At 37.2% G+C, this 25,769-nt stretch overlaps 1 protein-coding gene across 4 annotated transcripts in view; it reads right to left on the minus strand.

Moving 5' to 3' along the window:
* mef2ca (myocyte enhancer factor 2ca) overlaps window positions 1–12,440 on the minus strand; it is a 42,637-nt gene extending 30,197 nt beyond the window's left edge. For 2 of the 4 annotated variants that reach the window (XM_084105615.1, XM_084105613.1), the window contains exons 1-2: window positions 12,169–12,414; window positions 6,950–7,066 (exon numbers count right to left, since the gene is read on the minus strand). The gene's annotated coding sequence lies outside the window, so the exon portion shown is untranslated. Of the gene's footprint in view, window positions 1–6,232; window positions 7,067–12,168 lie in introns of those variants that run through there. The other 2 variants (XM_084105616.1, XM_084105614.1) reach the window with 2 other exon arrangements.
* Between the last annotated feature and the right edge of the window lie 13,329 nt (window positions 12,441–25,769).

Below are 25,769 nucleotides of genomic sequence, written 5' to 3' on the forward strand. Positions count from 1 at the left end.
TTTTAGCACTGTGCTCATAGTTGTGCACGCATTTGCATGGCTTCCTTTTGCTGTGGAGATGTGTGTCACACAGCTGTGTTCTCTGTGTGTGTGCGTCGCGTTTGCGCTTCACCGCTAACCGATACCCACTGCCAACTGAAACTCTGTGGCCATTCGTAGCCACATGCTAAGATATCACTTCTCTTTTCTGTTACATTATTTGAAATGCTCTAAATTCATGACATTAAAGACTGTAGATACATGCTCATTTAAATCTACACCTCAGCTAAAATACATTTTTGATCTATAGGCTACTTTTTTACACCGCAATATACAGTTAAAAATGAAATTGTGAAGTTATTAGCATAACAAGCACATTTACCTGACCCATACATTTATTTTCATAAGTGTAACTAAGGAAAGATTTATTTAATAACATGTATACTTTCTTGGATTTGAACAAGACTTTACTAGTTGTCACATAAATAAATATGAAATATTAACTTGAGTTTAAATTATTTCACTTTGTAAGAATAATAAGAGTGAGGAATGATATGAGGCACAAAACTTCTACAGATATGTAGTAAATTAATACAATTATACAGTTTAACTCATAAATATTTGTCCACAGATAAATCTGTATAGAACCAATCAGAATCAAGTACTCTAGAAAGCTAATTTAGATGTTATCAAATGATGTACTACTTATCAAAAGGGACAGTAAATCATTTATAATGTTACAAACAATTTTTATTTCAAATAAATGTTGTTCTTTCTATTTATCAAAGAATCTTGAAACAAAAAATCATGGTTTTTACAAAATATTAAGAAGCTCAACTGTTTTTAACATTAATCATAATAATAATAATAATAATAAATAACTTTCTTGAGCATATTAGAATGATTTCTGAAGGATGTGAGCAATGCAATGGAATTTAATGCGAGTAAATAATAAAAAGTATAAAAAGTAATTTTAAATTGTAATAATATTTCACAATATTTGGTGAGCATAAGTGACTTCTTCTTTCAAAGACTTAAAAAAAAAATCTTTCCATCCCCAAATTTTATGCAGCAAAATCTAAACACTTACAACATTAAGAAACATGATATGACGCCAAAGCAGATATTGTTTGCCAAGAGTAATTGCACTCTTGCCCTGCAGTTAGCGGTTCATGGCTTAGACACGGACCTGTGATCGATATCCTTAAGAGTTTTTGTCAGGCTGCCCGACGTGGAGAAGAGATCTTGCCAGCCGGTTGGCTCTGACATCAGAGTAAGTCTCAGGATCTGTCCGCTCTTGGCACTCTGAGCCTCTGGCAGTGTGTGTGCGGGACCGAACTCTCACGCAGCAGGTGACTGACCTGAAGAAACCAGGTGGCCATTTCTACCTCTGATACTTTCAACTACACCCTGAAGTTTAATACTTGATTTTGGTGGTTTGTTCAAATCCTTAACCTTAAGTATAAGCAACAGTAATCACGCAAGACTCTAATAAGAGGTTTTTCTAATGGATTGAGATGTTGTAAGTTCTGTGGTTGTAAGTTCTATGGCTTTTAGTATGAATATGTTAGCCTTAAGATTATGAATAAGCTGCGTGTTCCAAAACAATGACAAAATTCACATTTAGGAGATATAAGCATTCAAAACATACAATCTCTCACTTCCGCTAAAATGGACCACGGATTTTTGTGACATCACCGTGGACTCATCACATCTTCTGTCCAATCAAATGCTCTCTAGAATCTTAAGCGTCCCGCCCCCTATGCTATACCACCTGGCCAAAGCGACCATTGACACGTCACGGGGCTATATGGGTTGGAGGTGTGAGTTCGGTTGCTCAAACGCTCGAGTTTTATTACGTTTTGAAGAATGAAACGAATGAAATGGCTAGAATTTATTCTCATCTCTACTATTAAATCCAACGTATCATCAGCGCTCGGATTCGCTTCCACGGCGCAGTCAAGTACGACTTGCAGTCTGTGAGGTAAACTAATTGGCTATTGGCTATTTGAAAAGGGGGAGGAGCCATTCAGTACGTCCCGCATTAGCTTCCTGTTTCAGTGGATTTATACGTCAAAGCATCATACAAAGATCCAAGGCACTTCAGTGGGCCTTTAAGAATAAAATTCTTAGTAACTGCTATTTTTCTTATTATTATTTTCTAATGTAAGAATAAAGTTAAGAATATTTTGTATTCCCAAAAACATTTCTTAATAATGTTCTAAAGAAATTCTTGAGAAAGCCAAATGTGCTTCACTAGATGCATTTATCTCACACAGAGTCTGCGTCATAAGAACTGTATTTGATCTGGCAGTGGCGGGCTGGAGGTCTGGGTGTGGGTGTTTACAGCCGCATGGGAACCATCTCACGGGGAGGAAGTGACGTGGAAGCTCAGGAGAATTGTAGACCAAACCAGGATGACGGCAGCCACCTCAAACCCCCCCTCACAGACTTCCTCTTCCAAATATACTGCACGTGTAAATGCAGCAGAACCAAAAATAAAATTATGAACTTTTTACCTCAAACAAAGCGTGATAGCTCATCACAACTGAATCAAACGTTGTTTACATTACGAGAGACAAATCTGGGGTGTTGTGGGATTTGCGACTTCAAAAAGAACAATATTTAATTTAATTTACAGCTCTATACGCAGATCGCGTTCTGTGACTTCAAATGCAGAATAGAGACGCCAGTCATCTCATCTGTAGACGCTCATTTTGAAAGTAAACCTCAACCTCAAACCTGTGGGAATTGGTGGGAAAAAAATCTGACACATAATCAAAGAACAAACTGACATGAGTCGAGCAACATGGTAAGGCCTAAAAAAGGCCACAAACATGCAAGTTTGCGACAACCAAAATGGATTGCACCTCTGTAATTTTGAGGATGGAGAAAATTTGAGGGTTTTGGCTACACTCTGTGCTATATTTAAACAAGATAGCATGAGATATTCACCGTATAGCACATCCTTGAGTGTCTTAAAGGGATAGTTCACCAAAAAATCAGCATTTACTCACCCTCATGTTGGTCATAACCTGTCTGACTTATTCTTCTGAGGAACACAATGAGTTCCAAACAACATTTGACACCATTGACTTTTATTGTATGTTGTGTTCCACAGAATAAAGAAAGACATACAAGTTTGGACTATCCATTGTTTTTTTAACAGTTACTATAAATTAGTATTTTATTAAGCCAATTTAGTAATTAGCACTCTAGTCCCTGACATGGGTAACCTTATAAACTAAGGTTAATACTTGCATGCTGTAATAGCTGGTAAACAGGTGTTTCACTTCATAGCTGGCGCAATATTGTATTTTAACATGACGCTGTATAGACCAATCGGCCTCCCGAAATGAAACTATGCAGTTTATAGACCTACAAAGAATGGCTTAAATTTCTGCTGTCAAGACTTGTCGGTAACTGTCCTTGATCAGCTGGGCTTCTGGAGGTCAAGAATGTCCATTTGTCCTTTGGAAGACACCTGGCTTGGGATTCTCGCTGGAGACACCGTTTGAAACCTGTCTGTGTACAGATGTCATAACAACTAAGTACAAAAAGCTGAACAGACTGAAGCAGGAGCTCAAGGAACCTGCTGACTATCCTATTAATGGGAATAACTGGACAGGATTCCAGTGGCGTGTTACAGTGGATGCAGTATCTGTTACCTCAAGAGCCGACAAGTCACATTTTAAATACTTTAACTAACCTCACTCTAAACTATGAACACATGATCCACTAAAAATATCCCCCAACGCACGCGTCGACTGGGGGCTCGCTGATTAACGCTATATACGGCCCACTGTACAAAGAGTTCTCTGTGCGAAACCTACTCACTGGAGGATGCAACAGTGAATTGAGCATTTTACACCAGTGACAAAGATAGATTACGTGACAGGGGAAAAAAATTGAGTTTTTTTTTTTTGTGGGGCAAAATCAAGTTGTGCCAAAAAACTGCTTTGAGAGCAAGATCAGCAAAACCACAGACCAGGAGAGCTTAGATTTCATTTATACATTTTATACATTTGTCTATAGTGGTAAAACAAGGTTGAGCATGCATAGGGCAAATTAATGAACGTTCATCATTTATCCTTCATTTACCTTCATGAATCCATAAAATAAATATATATTAGAGATGCACCGATATATATATATATATAAAATACACTACCATTTAGAATTTGGGGGTCGGAAAGATTTTTAAGGTTTTTAAAAGAAGTCTCTTACCAAGGCTGCATTTATTTGATAAAACAAATACAGTAAAAACAGCAATATTATGAAATATTATTGCAATTAAATATAACTTTTGTCTATTTGAATATATTTTAAAATGTCATTTACTCCTGTTATGCAAACTGAATTTTCAGCATCATTACTCCAGTCTTCAGTGTCACATGATCCTTCAGAAATCATTCTAATATGCTGATTTGAAACCATGATTTAAAAAAAAATCTGAAATTTTTTTTTGGATGAACTGAAATTTAAAAGAATTACATTCACAGTACTTAAAATCAGCATTTAGTTTTAAAAAAATCCTTGCTGAAATAAAAGTATTAATTACATTTAAAAAAGATCTTGCTGACCCTGAACTTTTGAACAGCAGTGTATATAATATATATAAATATATGTATTTTTAGTATCATTTTTTGTATGTATGCATGTATAAGAAATTTTTCGTGAAAATATTTACGAGTCGGCATAAAAAAAACCTGTCTTTTATATAATGACACTGAACATTTTTTTTCAAATGTCTTCATTCAGCAGTTATAATCAGCCCAGCTGTTTTTCAGGAACGATGATGGTGATATACTTTTGCGGTTTTGCTGCATTTCTCTCAGTGGCTAATGAAGAAAACCAAGGAAAGTGCCATGGAGGTCTGACCAGCACCCAGACCACCCAGCAGGATAACCTACACAACTCATATACTGGGTGCGCTCGTCCCCATATGTGCTGCTACTAGCTGTTAATACCACAATTACAACTTCATCCCATCAAGCCCTTTATGAATCTGCTGGTTATTCCTCAACATGACAAACCGCCAAAGTTCCTACAGGCCTCTAATAACATATAAATCCAGAGGTTTTTGGATGGTTACCTTTTTAAAATACATCACCGTTACAATATTTATTAATTGCCTTCTCACCATCAAGTGATTCCTCGCACAGCTTATGTTAATGAAACACATCGGCTGTTGTCATAATTTATTGCTGTTAAGTTGTCATCCCTCACCAGTAACTAATGCGATCGCACGTCAGGTTTATAGTTTCCTGATGGCAATAAACAGTTGAAGTGTGTGCCATTATTTGAGAGGCACATTGCAGAGTCTCAGTGCATGGCACACGTTTCCTGTTTGTCTACAAGTACTTCACCTCTTTTCTAAAGCATCAAGAATCATGTGCATTTGCTCATTCTTGCAGCACTTCCCACACTAACAACATGCTTAAACACCTTCACAAAAATGGCACAATGAATGTTATTAAGCACAGGGAGGAGCATTAGGCTTTCCTGGATCACATTTTGCCCTTTGGCCATTATTATTGTACAAGCACCAGTGGAAAGCACTTCTCTCTCATCTAAACTGCTGCGTTTCACCCAGGGAACCCCGTCCTGGATATTTTGGAAAAAGATGTTTGTTTAGTGTTACCTAAACCACTCCAGAAATCATTTAAATTGTGCGTTAAAAAAAAGTACATCCAATGCACAACTCCGAATTATCAGGAATATTTAAATCGCTTAGACATGTTTATTCTGTTTTATTACTCGTTCTACTATTCCAGTATATTGTACACTCTTAAAAATAAAGGTTCTTTATGGCTCCATGAAGAACCTTTAACATCCATGGAACATTTGCATTCCACAAAAGATTCTTTATAGTGGAAAATGGTTCTTTAGATTATTACATTCTTCACAATAAGGAAAAAAATGGTTCTTTTTAGAATGTTGTTGTGGAAGAAAAAAACTTTTGGAACCTCTTTTTTAAGAGTGTATTATTTATATTTATTACCTTTCTAACTATTCTAACATATAATATTACATAGACCATTCTGTACTTCATTAGTATTACTAATGACTAAAAACTATACTGATGTACACTATTGCATTACTTATGCACTAGTTCTGCATATTAAACTATACTATTCTATTCAATACTGTAACTAATTGTACTATTCTATTTTATTAATCAAACATAATTTAAACAAAACCACAATAATAATAGTAAACAAAAGCATCTAGTTGTGACAGTTCAACTTACTTTGTAATGCATGAGTGTGTCAGGTCCAGAGAACGTGCGCGCGCTGGTGTTAATGGTCAGACACGCACCGGTCCAGAACTCCTCACGCGCTCTCCAAATCCAGAACCGCGTCAAAGCGCTTCATGTGCGCGTCAATGTGAGAATGATCACAGAACTCCGCGTCTCTCATTGGCTTTGACACATGCAGCGATGGAAAGCGTCCTTTCAATAGCAGGAAAAACAACAACTGAAGATGTCCAGAGTTATCCTGGATAGATCAGTGGTGTTTGAGATCTCCTCTAGTTTACTGACAAGATCCTCACGAGCGTCTGTTCGTCACACAGGAGAGAGAATCATTCTCTCTCTCTCTCTCTCTCTCTCTGTAAAGAGGGCGGGACTAACGCGTACAGTAACTCACACCAGTCTACAGTGCAAGCGCGTGACGCGACGCGTCCTACTAGAACGCTTATTTTAATCACCACGCGTCGCGTCGCGTCGAGTGTAGGCTACAGACGTGAGAGCTCAAGCGGATAAACGTTTTCAATTATTCCACTTAAGTGGACATCGGTTTTCATTTTGTCTAGTTATTTGAAGGCATACTATTGTACAGAAATTAGTGACTTATTTCTCTCTGACTCTATCTTTATTTTTTCTCTAAAATAAAATAAATATGAAAAAGTAAACTGTAAAAAAGTAACTTAAATTTGTTTAAAGACAATAAGGGAATATCATTCTTACCAATCACTTGCTCATAACCTTTAGTTTCAACTTCACTATCTTCTCCCTCTGAATCTTCACTGCTTTTGTGTCTCCATCAAATGGGGTTTTGAGGCTTTCAGGCACTTCGTTTGGCACCTAGAAAAATGAAATATGAATCAAATTGTATGAATTAGTTATTAGTCTGGGGGACAATCAGTGAACATCAGAAACGCACATTAAAACTCATCAGTGAAGTTTAGAGACTGGCGGCAGATACACACACACGTGACTCATTACCGCACACTAGTGGCGGGTTTGTGCATTACACCTCAATACACACTTACCATATATCCTTCAATAACCATAACACCCCGATCAGAGGGCTTATGTATTTGTTCATTCAGCTGAGACCGAGTCTGTTAACGATTTTTTTTAAAGTTTAGTTTATCTCGATAACTGAGCATTAGGGAGAGAGCGGAAACAGAGTTCATCCACTCTTGTCCAAGAAAAGCTATGTGCGTGTTTTAATAGACACAGAACACTGACAACCCTTTACCTTTCCAACACTTTTCCTGGCAGCAGGGCACTAATGCTGACACTCACAGAGGAACATGGACGCTCTCAGGGGCCATGTTTTTCATTGAACAATTTCCCCCAGAGCTGCCAAGTGCGGGTAAGGGTAAAACCTCCATGTGAAGTTTAGCAATACTTTGAGCTTAATCTTAAGTGTCTGTGAAGCTTTGGTGGTCACTATTTGGATTTTGCAATTGTTTGTGTTTTCTAAGATCTTTGTATTTCCATGATATGCTTGATAAATTTATATCAAGATGAAAATCAGTAATAGAACAGAGATGCAGCACACATTTTAAAGCCACCATGAAATCAAAATTGACAGTTCTTGTTTTTTTATGGAATATTACAGTGTTTATTATAAATTATTCATCTGTGCACATCATCATTATTTTTCATCATTATTCATGTGAGTAGTCTTTAATCAGAATATCTTCCCACTTGCTGCAACATTTCTCTTCTCTGATGATGTGTTTACTGGCGCGAGGGCGGGGCAACCTGTCACTCACAAGAGATCCACCAATAGCAAACCACAACCATCTAATCAATTCCCCATGGATAAAATCAAGTCCCGTTCTACATTTTATCTGGTTCTAGAAACAAGATAAATGCCACGATAGGGAAAAAAAGACTATCGCAACTTCCATTTCATGCCATCTCTCTCTCTCTCTCTCTCTCTCTCTCTCTCTCTCTCTCTCTGAAAGCAGTTAGAGTCAGTCAAAAGATAAAATAAACAGTCTGTCTTCAAGCACAGCTTTTCTTTCAGAAGCAAATAACAGGTTTTTTATCTTTACTTTAAACCTTTTTGGACAAGGCGGATAATTTTGAGGGTGTCTTTCTGTGTTAAGTGGTTCAAATATAACAGTGCAATAGCACAATAAAGGAAAAACTCGTACAGGTTTGGAATAAACTGAGTAAATAGTGACTAGTGAATCTACGTGTTACAGCAACTGTCCTGCAAAATTATTAAACACAATTACACAGGACTTGTTAGTAAGAATCCGCAGGCTATTCGTGACTAACACAGACAGCTTTTTAGTAGTTTGCATTTGCTGAGCTCCCAAAGACACCTGTAATCCTCAACATATAAGCCTGATTACAGAAAACATGCTTTCTATTGTTATAGCTCATACTCTGGTTTCACTGGGGAAGTCCTAGCGTGCAAAACTCGCTTCAAATCATGCCGCATTATGTGGCTCACCTGACAAGTTCTCAGGCAATGATGTCTCTAAAGCTGCCTTTAAGGCATGTCATCTCTGACTGTTACATAACCTGATACCTATGCTTACAGGTATGCTTTGGATAAATATATCTCATATTACGCTACATTATGCCAAAAGATTTACATTATGATGTTGCATGAAAACCCATGTGCAGAAGTACAAATACAGCATCAAACAAAAAAGAAAAATTAATAAAAATCAAATTTACAACTTTACCTACTCCAAAACAACCTAATCACATTTATATTAAAGAAAAACACTATTTGAAGAATTGCAAGCAATAGAGCATTTTTTCATGTTTATCATATTATTTAGAAAAAGTCATATTACAAACATTACTTTTTCTAAAGAAATATATTTTATATAATAAATATAACATTATAACACACACACACAAATACATACATATATATATATAATTTGTTTTCAAATTTTTAAAGTGGATTTTCTGTAAAATAAGTGTTTAATGTATCCTTAAATAAATATATAAATATCCTTATATATATATATATATCAGAAAATTTAATCTGTCATCTGCTTTGGCCATTAAAAACCCATGATGCATTTATATATATATATATTTTTTTTTTATCATCTTTATAATTATTAATTTAGCAGACACTTTTATCCAAAGTGTTTCAACAAATATGGAAATGCGCCTTCTACCAGAACACGATATTAAACAACCAAGCTGGATAAATGCTCTACTATATACTCAAAATACAAACTTATGTGGCAAAAACTGAGCATGGTGCAGCTGAACATGCAAATCTTGCTGCATTGACATTCAACATCCAAAGTGGGTCAAGTTTGCGCTTCCTTCTCCAAAACATTCAGCTTTTTTAGAGCATCAGGACAGCCAGAGAGTCTAAACTGTATAAACAATGGCACAAACACACACACTCGCTACATAAGGATAGCATTATCACGGCGTCTTGTTTTGAAATTGAAGCTGTAAGAGGAGAAGGCTGCAGTGGTTGTGGGCAGGAATTGGTGGTTTTGTGGGCACCTCAAATGCCCTTGATGTGCCTTTCATTATCTCAAACACTCTTGATGGATTCCCTACAGCTGTGGCCTAGAGAAAGAAATCCCTAGGGGATCAAGCACCAACGATGAGCATCAATGCCCGTTCACACCAAGGACGATAACTATAACGATAAAGACGTAGTTCTAAAATCATTCTAAATATAAAAGAAAAGCAGAGTTCACACCACAACTATAACGGCACAGAGAAATGATATCGTTGGAATCACTTTCAGAACTATTTTTTTCAGAACTACACTTTCAGAATTATTTTTTCCAGCTGATGAACGATAAAAACATTGACAGCCAATCAGAATCAATCCTGCTTTAAAGAGCTTGCGCATTTAAAGCAGCAGACGACATAAAAGCAGAATGGATTCTGATTGGCTGTCAATTAGCTACCAATGATATCGTTTCTTGGTGCCATTATCGTTACAGTTGTGGTGCGGACAACTGGTATATCTTTATCATTATCTTTAAGGCCCGTTCACACCAAGAACAATAAAGATAACTATAACAAACTATTGCATATTAGCGGCCACACCAGCAGACGATATCGTTCCGTTTATCGTTATCGTTTAAGTTTTGTGGTCTGCCACTTTAAATGCTCGAGCTCTTTGTAGCAGGATGGATTCTGATTGGCTGGTTAATGTTTTTATCATTCATAAGCTGTAAAAAAAAAAATTGTTCTGAAAGTGATTCCTACAATATCAATTCTCTGTACCGTTATCTTTATGCACTGGGTAGATATAGGAACTCAGTTATAGGAACTAGCAGCCAGGGCGGTTCCCCGAAAAAATGATTGTTCCCCTATAGGGCCGTTTTCCTGGTTGCATTCGTATCACCACTAGGAACTTTGAAGTGATGCAACACAGCCGACAGCGATTTCATTTAAGCGTGGCATTAACCAACGTCAGCAACTGGAGAATGGAGGACGGCGTGATAGGAGGTGTGTTTTTGCTGTTTTTATTTTTTGTTGTTTCGAGGGATTCGTGATAACGGAGATGGAAGTTATGCGATGGAATGAGCAAAAAGAAGGGCTTGGTCCCTTCAAATTCACGTTGGCTTTTCTCTGTGGCGTAAAGGTTAAGCAGTGCCTGGACTACGGAGTCGGTCCATCTATCCCTGTTTTCCATCGTGAAGTTTGTTTGTGGAGTAAACTATGTGCATTTAGCGTGGGTGCTGTTTCGTATAGCCATGCTTTCGACCAATCAACGTACTCTTACGTCACTGGTAGTTCCTATTCTGCTGGGTTAAACCCAAACGCCAACCTTCCGGTCTCTCTCTTGAATCCAACACGGAAGTGACTTAAACTGCAATTCATCGACTCCCCAAGTTAAAATGCCCAACTTTACAGTAGGAAAAAAACATGTTCACAGCCTGGTACAAAAAGTGGTTTTGGTCTATATAGCTAATTTTTCCCTTCATGACAACTGTGAGGGGAGTGAATTTTTTTATAACTCATCCATTTAAATTATATCAAGCCTTAAAGTTCTGCATAATTAAGGGCGTGGCCACTTGAGTGACAGGTGGATTGCGGCTGCTGTCACTACTAGCCATTTGTAGCCGTCATGTCACCTCAGCTAATCCCGCCTTTTTGCCCATTTTCGGTTATCCGTGAGTGACGCGCTGCCAAGATGGCGACGGCCGGCTCCGCCCACTTTGGGCTTCAAAAATGCTCGTCAGAAATCTACGGGTGACGTCACGGACACTACATCCATATTTTTTTACAGTCTACGGTTAAACCCTACTCTGAAGTAGGAGCTAATTTAGCTCCCCCAAAAGGCATTCCTAGAACTAAATTCATTCCCAGTTCCTGCGGTGCGAACACGCCAAAAAGTGGGTAATTCCACCATTAGTTCTATAGGAACTATGACAAGGTTCTTCTGGTGCAAAAGCCCCCAAAAGTTGTAGTGTGTACTTTTTCTTTTGCATTTAGATTTGTATTTCTTTATCGTCATCATAGTTATTGTCCTTCATGTGAACGGGCCTCTATCCTCGGAACCTGTGCACACTTATTTAATCCTAATTCCAATACATATTCATCTTTTTATTTCAGTATTCTGGCACCAAACAAAATCACTGGCTTGATTAAGTCCTCAAACTGTCCGACAAAGAAAGCCACGGTCGACGTCAAAGCACCTTTTGTCATAAAAGGATCCGTAAATAAGCTTGACTCAATATTAGTAAACGGTGGCCCGTTCCCTGCATTCATCTCCTAGACAAACATATCTATTTACGAAGGCAAACCATGTCCAGAAAAAAAGCCGACCTCTCTAAATTTGTATCTCTCTATTTCTATTCTCAGGTCCGCATTCCCCAAACGAGACGTGTTGAAACACCGTGTCACACTAGCACACGCACTTTATTGACTTATGTTCACCACAGACACGTCATTTTTTCGCCAACATCAAACAATTTGGATACTTTTTGATCACTTACCAGTCCGATAAGGTTCTTCTCCAGGAAGGTCAACCCTCCAGCACCTGCTGTGGGTCAGTCTTTGTAGAAAAGTAAAAGTAAAAAGATTGTTTATTTGTCAAAAAAATAAAAAGGCTAAGGAAAAAGTAATAAAGCCAGACCAGCTGGCTTTGAAGAGAAACCCAAAATTGGGTTGTGTTTAGTTCAGATCTCGATCCACAGTGAAGGGGAGATGGCATCCTCACCCCAACCGCACCCAACAAGGACATACACACTCACACACACATAAGCACATGTATGCGTGATGGTTCAGTGTCTGGCAGGGCCTCTCTCACCTGCTCCCGTCAGTCTGGTGTATATTTAGATGAAAGTATCACTGACATGCAGGCCTCTGTTGGCCTTGGCACAAGTGCCCAGGATTATTGCCCCTTCAAGAAGATATTGCAGCTTTTCATGCAGATTCATTTAATTTAGATTACATTCAATTAGTATTTGACAGGACAAGAGCATGCTGTTCTTTGGAAAGCAACATTATATTAGTATCATTACTATCGTAGTTTAAGTTAATATTTTGAATTCTATTTTATTTTTACTGTCTGTTTTCAATTTCATTTTAAAGTTTTAGTAATTTAAGTATGTGTTTGTGTCAGTTTATATATATATATATATATATATATATATATATATATATATATATATATATATATATATATATATATATATATATATATATATATATACTGTATTGTCTTTTATATATTTAGTTTAAGTTATTTTAATTCTTCAACTTCAGAAATGTTGCCTTGGCAAAATAATTTAGAAATATTTTTTTATATTTATTTTATTTTATTTAAATTAATGAAAATGTTATTTATGGTTTTAGTTTTAATTACAGCTAATGACAATAATCTTGTCCAGGGTACATTCCATCTACAAATGTAAAATAAATAAATAAATATATATAAATAAAAATATATATATTTTACATAAAGAAAATGAGGTCTATTTTAAAACTATTATTATATATATATATATATATATATATATATATATATATATATATATATATGTATGTATATATATATGTATATATATATATATATATATATATATATATATATATATATATATATATATATATATATATATATATATATATATTATGGTTTTAACTATAGTAAGTACATGTAGTAACGTGTAACTTTCACCCTAAAATAAAGTGTTACTATATATATATATATATATATATATATATATATATATATATATATATATATATATAGTAACACTTTATTTTATAGTGAAAGTTACATGTACTTACTATAGTAATAATTATGCATAATTACAAGTAACTAACTCCAAAACAAACCCTAACTGTAACTCTATAGTAAGTACATGTAGTTAATTAATATTACTCAGTACTTATTTTAGTAAGTACAATGTAATGCGTCACCTTAAAATAAAGTGTAACTATATATAGCCTACACTATATAACTACATTAGTTACAAACTAACAATGACCAATACTTCTACATCATTTATTAATATTAATCCATGTTAATTTCAACTAAATGAACATTATTTAATTATAATTTATTTAAAGTTAATTTCAACATCTACTAATACATTTTTACAAGTCAAAAGATGTATCTGTTAACGTTAATGCACTGTGAACTATGAACATTGAACAAATTCTTTATTTTATTTCTTATTATTAACAAAGATTAAACATGCTATGAAAATATATTGTGTTAGTTCATGTTAGTTAATGCATTAACTAACAAATGAAACCTTACTATAAAGTGTTACCATAAAAATATTATTAAATAAAAAAAATATGTATTTATTTATTTATTCGGATTTTGTGGTGAAATATGACCGGTTTCGAAAGATCCATCCAAACATTAATTTATCTGATTCATGCAGTACTGTTGAATGACTGAAAACAGTATGCATTATTTCTGTAGCATTGCTTTGAACATACAGTCATAATGTAAAGTTTGCATTCACATGCATTTTTTGCAATGGGATACTCTGAGAAAGAGGACACTAGCGGTCACATGACTCTTCTGGAACATATCCCTGGTCACCATGTGGTAATGGGAGGGCCCTGCTGGTCTGTCCTGGTATGCATGTCGACCAGTCCCAGAGAGACACCGAACCTCCAGTAGAAACCAAAGATAACAAACATTTGCCCACGCAGTGGCCGTCTTAACATGGATGGGTGAAAACGTATAACTTTTGGGCTTTGCTTTTGGGAAATGACAGTGGCATAAAACTTTACCGGAATTGTCCAATTCGACAAAGACGATAGGCCAATCCTAATCTGAAAACCCCAAGCAGCAAGCGCCGTGCAATTGTCCAAGACTTGATTTCAGGATGGATTGGATTTGGACTGCTCACAACCTGTGTTTACAGAGAGACAATTTAAACAAACTTGCATGGAATAAAGAGAAAGTCATTTATCTGTCTCAACAGCAGAAGTTCCAGTACAATGTGTCTGAAGCGGTTGAAAAGGATTTTTCCACTCTTTTGACTTTTTTTCCAGTGCGAATATCTAAACATTCTTAAATCAACATCAACTTGAGACACAAATTACTTAAGGAATTAAGTTTTGTTTTCTGAAATATTTATCAAATTTGGTAATACTTTAGTTTATGGTCCATTTCTCACTATTAACTAGTTTCTTATTAACATGCTTATTACTAGGATATTGGCTGTTCATTAGTAAGTATAAAGCACATATTAATGCCTTATTCTGCATGAACATATTCTACATCCCTTAATCCACCCAATACCTAAACTCAACACCTTACTAACTATTAATAAGCAGTAATTAGGAACTTATTGTGGCAAAGCCATAGTAAATGGTTAGTTAATAGTGAGAACTGGATCCTGAACTAAGTATGACCGTGAAGCTTATGCTTAAAGTCACCATGAAATCAAAATTGACAATTCTTTTTTAATGGAATATTGCAGTATGAATGTGCCCTCGTAATCTTTAATCACTCACATGAGATCCACCAATAGCAAACCACAACCATCCAATGATCCAATCAATTCCTGATAGACAAAACAAGTCCTGCACTCTCGCATCAAGTCCGAATGACGAACAAGACGAACACTGTTAGTGTGTTAGAAATCAGGAAAAGTGAGAGAACATTGTGCTTGGTACATTTTTCCTCTTCAAACCAAACTTGGGTCTTCAGCCAACAAAGTTTAAATCCCGGCTAGCGTGCTTTCCTGTTTACGTGAGGTCAGTAGATGGAGAGTAGGCGTCTTTTGCAACTGTTTGAACACATTCGACCACATGAGCGTTTACACTTTGAAAGCAATCCAGTCGAATGCGTTTTCGACTACCTCTGGAAGTGGTTGAAAGTGGACAAGCTCAAAACATTTTAGACCCTGTTTACACCTGTATTTAGCGTCTTCCACTTGTGATCCAATCGACCAAAACGCATTTTGATACCAGGTGTAAACAGGGCCTTTAACACACTACTAACCCAACTCAACCAGGCCTCACCCACTATTGTTTTGCGTAGGCTACGCCTTGGGCGGGAGTTATTTAAATGAGGAAAATTGTGATGTGTTTGTTCCCTGAAGAAAACTCAAGACAACGATGGAGGCGTTTCAGGGAGTTCAGAAACAGTGACAATGATATAGAGAATAACTCCCTTTGGAGTGACTTTGTAACTTTGCAGACCTTTTAAATGCTCAAACAGCAACATCACGCACTAAAGAAAGTTGAAAATGTAAAAAAGCTCCTTCTAAAATCTTCTATCTAAAAAGAACGTTTAGATATAAACAAGACAAAAATACTGAGTAAGAAAATCATTTTTTTGCAGTGTGGGGGTTGGTCATGCGCTCTGGCAACAAAACCTGTGTCTCGTTGGCCTTGTGCTCCGCTCAGCACTAGGAGTGGCGTGTGGCACCGGTGGCAAGGCCTAATGACAGAGCACCCGCGCCAGAGAGATCTTGTGGGAACACCATGTCCGGCACACCCAGGAGGGGCTCCAACATTGTGACACATTTATAGGGAAGCCGTTCCCAACACAAAACTTTTGTTGTTTTTGTTGTTGGCGGCGCAATCGAGCTTCAACGGCGGTGTCGGCCGTCGATATTTCACCCCTGTGTGTCTGATGCACCGCCGACTTATCGCTCAAAGGCTTTTTGTTTTGTTACGGCATGGGGGGAAAAAATCCACATGTTCGAGCTATTATCCTAACGAGTTGGCTGACAGATTTGCATGTGTGTTTCTGCTCTAGTCGCCACAGAAAAAAAAAGGTTGTATAAGAGACTCTGCCTAGTTTTATTCAAAAAGCCCTGAGGTTTGTGGCTACAAGGTTTTTGGCTTTCCATAGAGGTGCCTCTGTGTAGGAGAACAACCGTGCCGTTTCCCCAACACACTGTGGCGTGAGCTGACTTCAGCCTGTCAGGCCCTGAGCCGCCACACAAGGTCTCACTGTGTGTTTTAAGACCAGACGCTGTGAAGCAAAGCAGAAACAATGAGCACCGTGGCCCTCAAAGATTATGTAAATGCAATTGAAGATAGTGTTAACTATAAAACAAATCCCTGAGACACGGTAAGAAACAAAAAAGAATAGAGCAGGAAAAGTGTGCGGTGAACAAGTGTCGGTTTGCAGGGGGTTGGGAGAAGAAACAGCGTTCTGAGAAGTTCTTCCTCCAAAGATAATATTTTCAGAAGATCTTTGCGCACACATCTGGTTCTTTTCAAGGGCGACTTATTGGTAGTGCCATAGCTTATTTTTCTTCGCCCTGCACCTCTCCTACGGTGTCCTTCCAAGCATATCCCAGCGGCCCGGCTGAAAATGCTAATGTTCCCGACACTTAGTCAAGTCAGGCTCTTGGGAAGTGTTCTGAGGATTGACCTCTCAGCTCCTTCCTCTAGAGGATGAAGTGATGATATCTGAGGGCAGATCAATGAGACATAAATGCAGAAACTTCATTCAATTTAAATATTAGTCTCAAGAGCTCACCTGCTTCCTCTACTGTTTGGAGTCAATAAAGTGGTTTTGACATTTCAGTCACTCTATAAAACAGGTGGCAATAAAAAAAAGGTAAAATGTACAAAATGCAAGATATATAAAGAAGTCTTTTATGCTCACCAAGGCTGCATTTATTTGATTTAAAAAAACAAAAGTAAAAATTAATATTGTGAAATATTATTACAATTTAAAAGAACTGTTTTCTGTCGAAAATATTTTAAAATGTAATTTATTCCTGTGATGTTAAAGGTCCCGTTCTTCGTGATCCCATGTTTCAAACTTTAGTTAGTGTGTAATGTTGTTGTTAGAGTATAAATAATATCTGTAAAATTATAAAGCTCAAAGTTCAATGCCAAGCGAGATATTTTATTTAACAGAAGAATTTTTTATTCTACATCGAACGGCCCGTTTGGACTACATCCCTCTACTTCCTTCTTTAATGACGTCAGTAGAACAGTTTTTTGACTAACCTCCGCCCACAGGAATGCTCCCTCAACTCTACCGAAATTCGTTTATGTACTCGCGCACTTCTTATAACTTACTGTGTTTACTCAGAAGTAAAACTGACGCTTCATCTTTTGTGTGATGTACAATAAACTTTATTAAACTCATCAGTATATGTTTGATCATCATTCGGACCTGGTCTGAAACAGCAGACGTGTAGGCTATTAATACTAAACTATACCTTTTCCATCTCTATACAGCACTCTGACTCTGTAGGCATTATTGTCCGACTCGAAATGAACACCGTTACTGAGAGTTTCTAATATTATCATCATTCCGTGAGATGAAATTGTCCTGACAGACTGAGCGCGAGCTCATGAAGCTCCGCCCCCTGGGTCGTCCAGCAGCAGCTTCTTTGCATTTAAAGGGCACACACTAAAACAGCGCGTTTTTCTGAGCCCCAAAAAATGACAATTTAAACATGCTGTAAAAAATGATCTGTGGGGTATTTTGAGCTGAAACTTCACATACACACTCTGGGGATATCAGAGACTTATTTTACATCTTGTGAAAAGGGGCATAATACGGGACCTTTAAAAGCTGAAAAACAAAATCATTCTAACGCAACATTTATTTGAAATAGATCTTTTTTGAAACGTTGCTATATATACATATATATATTATATAACTATTTTATTTACTGCCTATATATATTATTATTATTATTATTACACATACACATATCATCATCATCAATCGGCTGCGAACAGGGTAGGTTGACAGTTGGTCACAAATTTTCTCCATTCCTTGCGATTGCTGGCAACTTCTCGTAGTTCGCTCGCTGTTGCTGGTACGTCCTTATTGATGAGTTTGCCGATATATTGATGGTATAGCTTTCACGCTCTGCCTCGACTTCTTGTGTAATGCCGCTGTTGTGGCGCGTACAAGACATACTTGTTGATCAAGTCGCTCTCATGTCTTCTTAGGCAGTGTCTTACAAATCTTAGCTGCCTCTGTTGTACTTGAAGAACGAGTTGGTTGCGGCCGACTCTTTCATAAATCTCTTTATTGCTTTTCTTGTCCAGACGCTTTATGCCAAGCATGATTCTGTAGCAGTTGGTGGCAAAACTGTTGAGTTGGTCTCTGAGTTTGCTGCTAAGGATCCAGCTCTCGCAATCATAGAGCTGGATTAAGACACACGCAGCTTCGAATATCGTCACCTTCCTAAAATAATTGCCCAAGTAATTTTTTCAGGTTTCTCAGAAAACACAAAAAACTGAAAAATAACTTCAGAGGTTGAGTAGATTTTCGTTTTTCGTGATGCAGCTGCCATCTTGAAAAGCTTGTAAAATTGCCTAAGTCTCATTGTCTTTTGACTTAGGCAAAATAAAACATCCAAAGTCACACTCTTGACATAGGCCATTATACTACAGGGGTAGAATTGCATGATCTGTTCAACTGAGGATGTGGGTGATTTTACCAGAGGTGGCCAGCATCATGAGGAGATGACTTATGCAAAAAAATAATTTTTGTCAAAAAATGACTTAGGCAATTATTTTAGGAAGGTGACGATATGTTGATCTTGAGTCTAATTGGAAGACTTCGTGACTGAAATACGTTCTTCATCTTCCAGAAGCCCCCCCATGCTTGGCCTTTTCGTATTTTGACGTTGGATTCGCTAGAGGCTATGTGGGAGCCAAGATATTTGAAGTTCTTGGTCCATTCGATGGTCTGTCCATCTAGCTCTGTGTGCTGATGATTGTGTATTGCCATGTCCAGACCGGTATACTCAGTGCTTCTGTTTTAGCTATGTTGACTTAAAGGGTTAGTTCACTCAAAAATGAAAATTCTGTCAGTAATTACTCACCCTCATGTTGTTCCAACCGCGTAAGACCTTCGTTCATCTTCGGAACACAAATTAAGATATTTTTGATTAAATCTGAGAGCCGTCTCACTCCTTCATAGGCTGCTACTGTAGGCGACCGAAACTTGCTGGCCCAGAAAAGTTATTAAAGAGATTGTTAATATAGTCCAAGTTACTCCAGTGGCTCAATCTTAAGTATATCAAGCGACGAGAATACTTTTTGTGTTCGCAAAAACAATCAAAAATAACGACTTTATTCCACTATTCATTTCCTTCTCTCTGGGCCTCTAGTTGGTTCACGTAGTGTTTTTGCGCTGCGCGTCTGTGTTACACGTCACCACGTAGGCTCACTATTGGCCGACGCTGGTCATGTGTGTGATGCGTGGTGACGTGTTATTTTTTACGTTATTTTTGTTTGTTTTTGCGAACACAAAAAGTATTCTCGTCGCTTGATATACTTAAGATTGAGCCACTGGAGTAACTTGGACTATATTAACGATCTCTTTAATAACTTTTCTGGGCCAGCAAGTTTCGGTCACCCAGCAGCCTATGAAGGAGTGAGACGGCTCTCAGATTTCATCAAAAATATCTTAATTTGTGTTCCGAAGATGAACGAAGGTCTTACGCGGTTGGAACAACATGAACGTGAGTAATTACTGACAGAATTTTCATTTTTGGGTGAACTAACCCTTTAAAGGCCTACTCTCCTGGCCCACTTTGCTGTTGTTGTGAGTTGTTCCTGTGCTCTGTCCAGGGTGTTTTCAAATAGGGAGATGTCGTCTGCGAAATCCAGGTCAAATAGTGATACTTCTGGATTTCTGCTGGATTCTTTTAAATGTGTTACGATTCCGCGCGATAATGTGTTCTTTGCATGCTCTTCTTCAGCTCGAGTTAATACATAGTCTATGACGATTATGAATAGGAAGGGAGCTAGGGTATCGCCTTGTAGGACGCCTGTTGTAATGTCGAAGTGGTCTGACAGCTTCCCTTCTACTAGTACGTGACTCTTTGACTTCTTGTTAATTGTGCGGATCGCTCTTACTGTTTTGTCTGGGATCCCATAATGTCTTAATATGTCGAACATGGTTGATCTCTTGATGAAATCGAATGCTTTCTTGAAATCTACAAAGGTGATGTAATAATCGAGTTTCTTGTCTTGGAAGCCTTCGATTATTCTACGCAGGATGTGGACTTGTTCTGTACATCATAGCTGTACATATAGTTGTTCATTAGGGTGAGGTCTCCTCTCTTGGGTAGTGTTGTATACACATTTACAGTGTATACACATATACTCCATTACTCCATTTACAAACTTATGTTAGATGTGAGATATATATACATATATATATAATTATTATCATTTTTTTAAATAAAAAATAAAATAAAATAAAGAATATTTAAGTTCTGTCAGGTTATGCGTCAAACCTATTACAATTACATGGGGAAAAAATTCTATAATATATTCATTTTTCAAAAAGTAAACTTTTCAAGTTAAGTCTCCTCTTTTTATAGTTTTTATCACATCAAACTGGAAAGCTATCAACTCTTTCATGTATTAATGTAATAATTTAGCTTTAAAAACTTTACAGTTCAGCACATTACAGAATGCTTCAAATCTCTAAACTGGACAAGACGACCGATTCATACAATGATCCATTTCTTGTTGCTGACATGCAAGATGCAACCAATGTGGTGAACAAATAAACTCCAACAAATAAAAGGGAGTTCAGGGCACAAGCATTGAGAGAGGCTACATTTACCTAGAAGAGCCTCATTCCTGGTTCTCAATAGCTTTTTGTTCACAGTTCATTTGGAGACATCAGCTGAATACTCATATTCATGGTATAAAATGATGCACTGTCAGTTCGGACCATCATTTTCAGAGCCCAGACAACTTGTGCTTTTCTTTCCTTTCTATGTGTTTGCACAGCCTGAAATTATGGAACCACCACTAACAGGATGTGTGCGTTCCTGAGGTACTTTGTGAGTATTCCGATTGCATCACATGTCCTGGATTTCATGGGTTTTTCACGGTACATTTACTGTGTCATTTATAAAAGCGGCTCTCTACTAATATGCTAAATACAACCGTGCTGAAAGAATATACGTGCCAGATCGTAATTTGATTCGAATTAAATTTTTCTAATGGCATCCTCCAGAAAGTGCAAAGTAAACACGCACTCTTTCCCGTCACTTTTCCACCAAGTGGTTTTGACAGGATCTTAAACATCTGGACAGTGTACATCATATGAAACACACACAATTCTTTCTTCCACGCGGAGTTAACTGGCCTCAAGTAAGTCCACCGAGAGAACCCACCAGTTAATCAAAGCAAATACGCCATTTTCTTTAACAAACAGAGCCTTATCTTTTCCGCCTCATGGAGGCCAGTGTGGAAAATCTTGAAACGAAGGAAAAATTTGAAACTTTCAATCAAATTTAAAGATTTGTTGATTGTTTTTAAGATATAATACAGGGAAAATAATTTTCTATTGGTCTTAAGTTTTGGGAAATCAGTGTGGATTGACGTTGCACTGAGAAATCGGGGGGGGGGGGAGACATAGGCTACATGATGTCTGGAGATCCTGCAGTGGAGCCATTATTTAGGGCCTGAGGGATCACAGCTAGGGGTCGTGGCCCCTGATGACCCTTGGATGATGGGCAGGACTCCATCCATGAGGACACATGACAGCAGGAAGTACTAGCTAATGTGGTTCTGATTAGAGTCCTTATCTCCAGCCCACAATTAACGGTTCAATTATCTGACGGGAAGAAATGAACCGCTGACTAAAAGCGTAAAAGGAACAGTGCCATGGTAAATAAAAATGATATCACTTTCAAACCTGTATGACATTCTTTCTACTGTAGAACAAAAAAAAGGCAATTGACTTCTTTATTTTCATGGAAATTACAATAAATGAAAAGTTCGGTTTGCTTGGTTCTTTTGGTCTGAACCAAAAATGAAAATTATACATAATCCTGGTACGCTTAGTGGTCATTTTTAACACCGAACCTAAAGATACAAAACAAGAAAAACGTCTTTTATGACGTATATTTCGTGAATGAACTTGTCGAACATCCAAAACAATGCTGTGTTCTGGGATAAGTGTGCTCGTTGTATGTGCGTAGCCTGCATATGATGGTATGTTGACCAGCTGAGGACTCGTGAAGAGCTTATAAATGTGTAAAGGAGTTAATACAGCAGCAGGAATCCCTGACACACACAAACGAAGATCTGCTGTGAGGAGACGCGGTTCTGATCCTGTACTGAACTGTGGTGGGCAACATCGCAACTATGACGAGAAAAAACAGGTATAGCTTGAGCATTCAGTCCTTTTTAGGGTCTCATCTTGTGACATCATGTCCTGTTTTTGGTTCGTTTTCATGTCTTGGGCCGTGCTACGTTCATATTTCAGTCAAACCCCACCAGAGTTTGTTTGGAAGCGGATCGAGACCCATCTTTTCAGCGATCTCAGACCATTTGTTTGGTGCGCACCAGGGTTCGGATGGCAGCGTTCACATATGAACCACACTAACAGAGCAATCTCACCAGTGTTCGTTTTAATCGAACAAACCATGCCAAGTGTGAACACACCCTAAAATGGCATAAAGAACCATAAAAGTATCCTAAAAGTGGTCCATACTTACAGAGATGAGCAGCCGGATTTTCTTCAGAATTTCACCATTCACTGTTCCAATGAAAAAAGAAAGTAATACAATTTTCAGTAAATAGTAAAAAGTAATGGTGGACAATCAGACATAAATGAAAACTCGCTCTTGAAATGAGAAGTTTCCCTGACCTGCCATCAACCAACATGACCACCATGGAGATTCTTGAGTTTTACTGCAAGAAAAACTGCAAGAAATCTGCCCAAACGTGTGTGTGCACTGAGAGTATCAGTGACTGTAAAAAATGTGAAAAATAAGTAAAAAATAAACTGGGTTAAGAGATTGTATTTTAGCATAAAGCAAATCTTATATTACATTTACCTTTAAGACACAAATAAAATAGTTTTTACACTTGCAAACCTTCAAAAATCTGATTCAGAGAAGAAATTTAATCATAAAAATTAGGAAAATAGAGAGTTATTGAACATAAATAGTCATATATTAACAAATAAATCAGATTGACCAAACAAATGAACTAAACTAATGCAAATTCAGTTTATTAACAACGTGAAGATTAATCATAAAATAAGGACTTTTACTTTTGACATTTTTAAAGAGAAAAATTGTCAATGCAATCAATGCAAAGAATTTGAGTTCGCTCGCAAAGAGCTCAAAAGGTTTTGCTAACGAACACAAAGTTTATCAGGGGAACGCAAAGGTTTTGATTTTGTTTCCACCACCATGTCCCTTTAGGGGCCCCGTACTTGTGCTTTCCCACCTGTTTAGATGTGTACGTCATTTTTAGTTGATGTTTCACGTGAATGCAGCAACAAAACTCGCTGTAGTAGTAAACTGTTAAATTAAATTAAATGTCCCATGTGCAGTTTTTCACCATATAACTGACATATGTACTGACCATTAACCAATTAACAGGTTTATACAGTATACCATCACTTTTACAGTCATATGAGAATTTATTATCAATTTAAATATCAATTTATTCACTAACCAAAAGTGGAGGGTGAGGGTTACTGAGATAAAGTGTTCAACATGATCTCCAGCCCGGATCAAGCAGCTTTTTTAAGTTAAAACTAGTTTTATCTTTTATAATCTTTCATTTGATTGTCAAAAGCTGATTTTGGTCAACAATTACAACGAGTGCTAATTCCCAACATGCAGCTCTGCACATAATCGGTGATAACGGTGCATGATGGGAACTGGCAGGCACTAATATCTGTGCACTTAGGAGCTTGTCTGTGCTGCTCAGTGGATTGAGTTACTGTGAAAGGCATGATGGAGTGTAAAGTAATCTCCTGCTGTGGAGCTGCCGCGCATGCCTGGAGTCCGTCGCATGTTTCTGAGATTCCTTATCTGGTGTGAGGGGGCTTCACCTGCTGCGCTAAGATGCCCTGGAGACTTTACCACAGCTCGCCAGCATTTCCCAGACAACATTCGGCCTCTATCCAACAAAGTTTTCTACATATTGTAGATATGCGATGAAATACACATCCAAAAAACGCCACAAATCATGTCCAAATGATCTGAATGTTTAAGCTTGAAATGTAAACTACGTCTCCACAACATCTGTTGATTTGGTAACACTTTACAATAAGGTCTCATTAGTTAATGCATTAGCTAACATGAACTAACAATGAGCAATTCCTTTTTAAAAGCATTTGTTAATACTTGTTAATGTCTACATACAGGTGAAACTCGGAAAATTTGAATATCGTGCAAAAGTTCATTTATTTCAGTAATTCAACTTAAAAGGTGAAACTAATATATTATATAGACTCATTACATGCAAAGTGAGATATTTCAAGCCTTTATTTGTTATAATTTTTATGATTTTGGCTTACAGCTTATGAAAACCCCAAATTAAAAATCTCAGAAATTTTGAAAATGTTCATAAGCTGTAAGCCATATTCATCAAAATTATAACAAATAAAGGCTTGAAATATCTCACTTTGCATGTAATTTTCTATATAGCCTATTAGTTTCACCTTTTAAGTTGAATTACTGAAATAAATGAACTTTTGCACGATATTCAAATTTTTCATGTTTCACCTGTACACTAATCCAGATACATTTGAAAACGCATCGGTAGCACTTTATTTTACAGTCCTGTTCCACATGTACATACATGTACTTATTATAGTAATTACAGTAACTGGGTAATGACTAGGTACTAATCCTGTACCTACCCCTAAACCTAACCTTAACCCATGTAGTTACCTTAGGCTTATATTAACCAGTAAGTACACGTAAGTGCACGTACTGTAAACTAAAGTGCAACAAACGCATCTTTTTCCTCTACATTTTGGTCTTTTGGTCCACACTGAGTTGGCGATTTTGTCCTTTGAAGACTCTCCCAAGTGGGTAAATTGAAAACGCTGTGACTTTGTACAATCTTCATATTACATTTCTTGAAAAAAGACAAAAAATGTACTCTCAATTGCTGTCCTTTGGCAAAACATATTGCACTTTTGACCTTAAAATGGCTATTGAGGATGACCTGGACGCACTAGTGAGTGGTGACTGGTGAGATATTTTGCTAATAAAATGATCATGCCGGAAGAAAAGTATGAATTTTATTATGTCTGGTCTCTCAGTATCATCTCAGTAAGCTTTTAGTAAATTTAATGCGAGTGCAGGAAGATGATTTAAACACCATTCAATGTCGATTGGAAACTTTTGGA

This window comes from Abramis brama (genome assembly GCF_963993115.1).
Source record: "Abramis brama genome assembly, chromosome: 25".
In the NCBI taxonomy this organism is placed as follows: Eukaryota; Metazoa; Chordata; class Actinopteri; order Cypriniformes; family Leuciscidae; genus Abramis; species Abramis brama.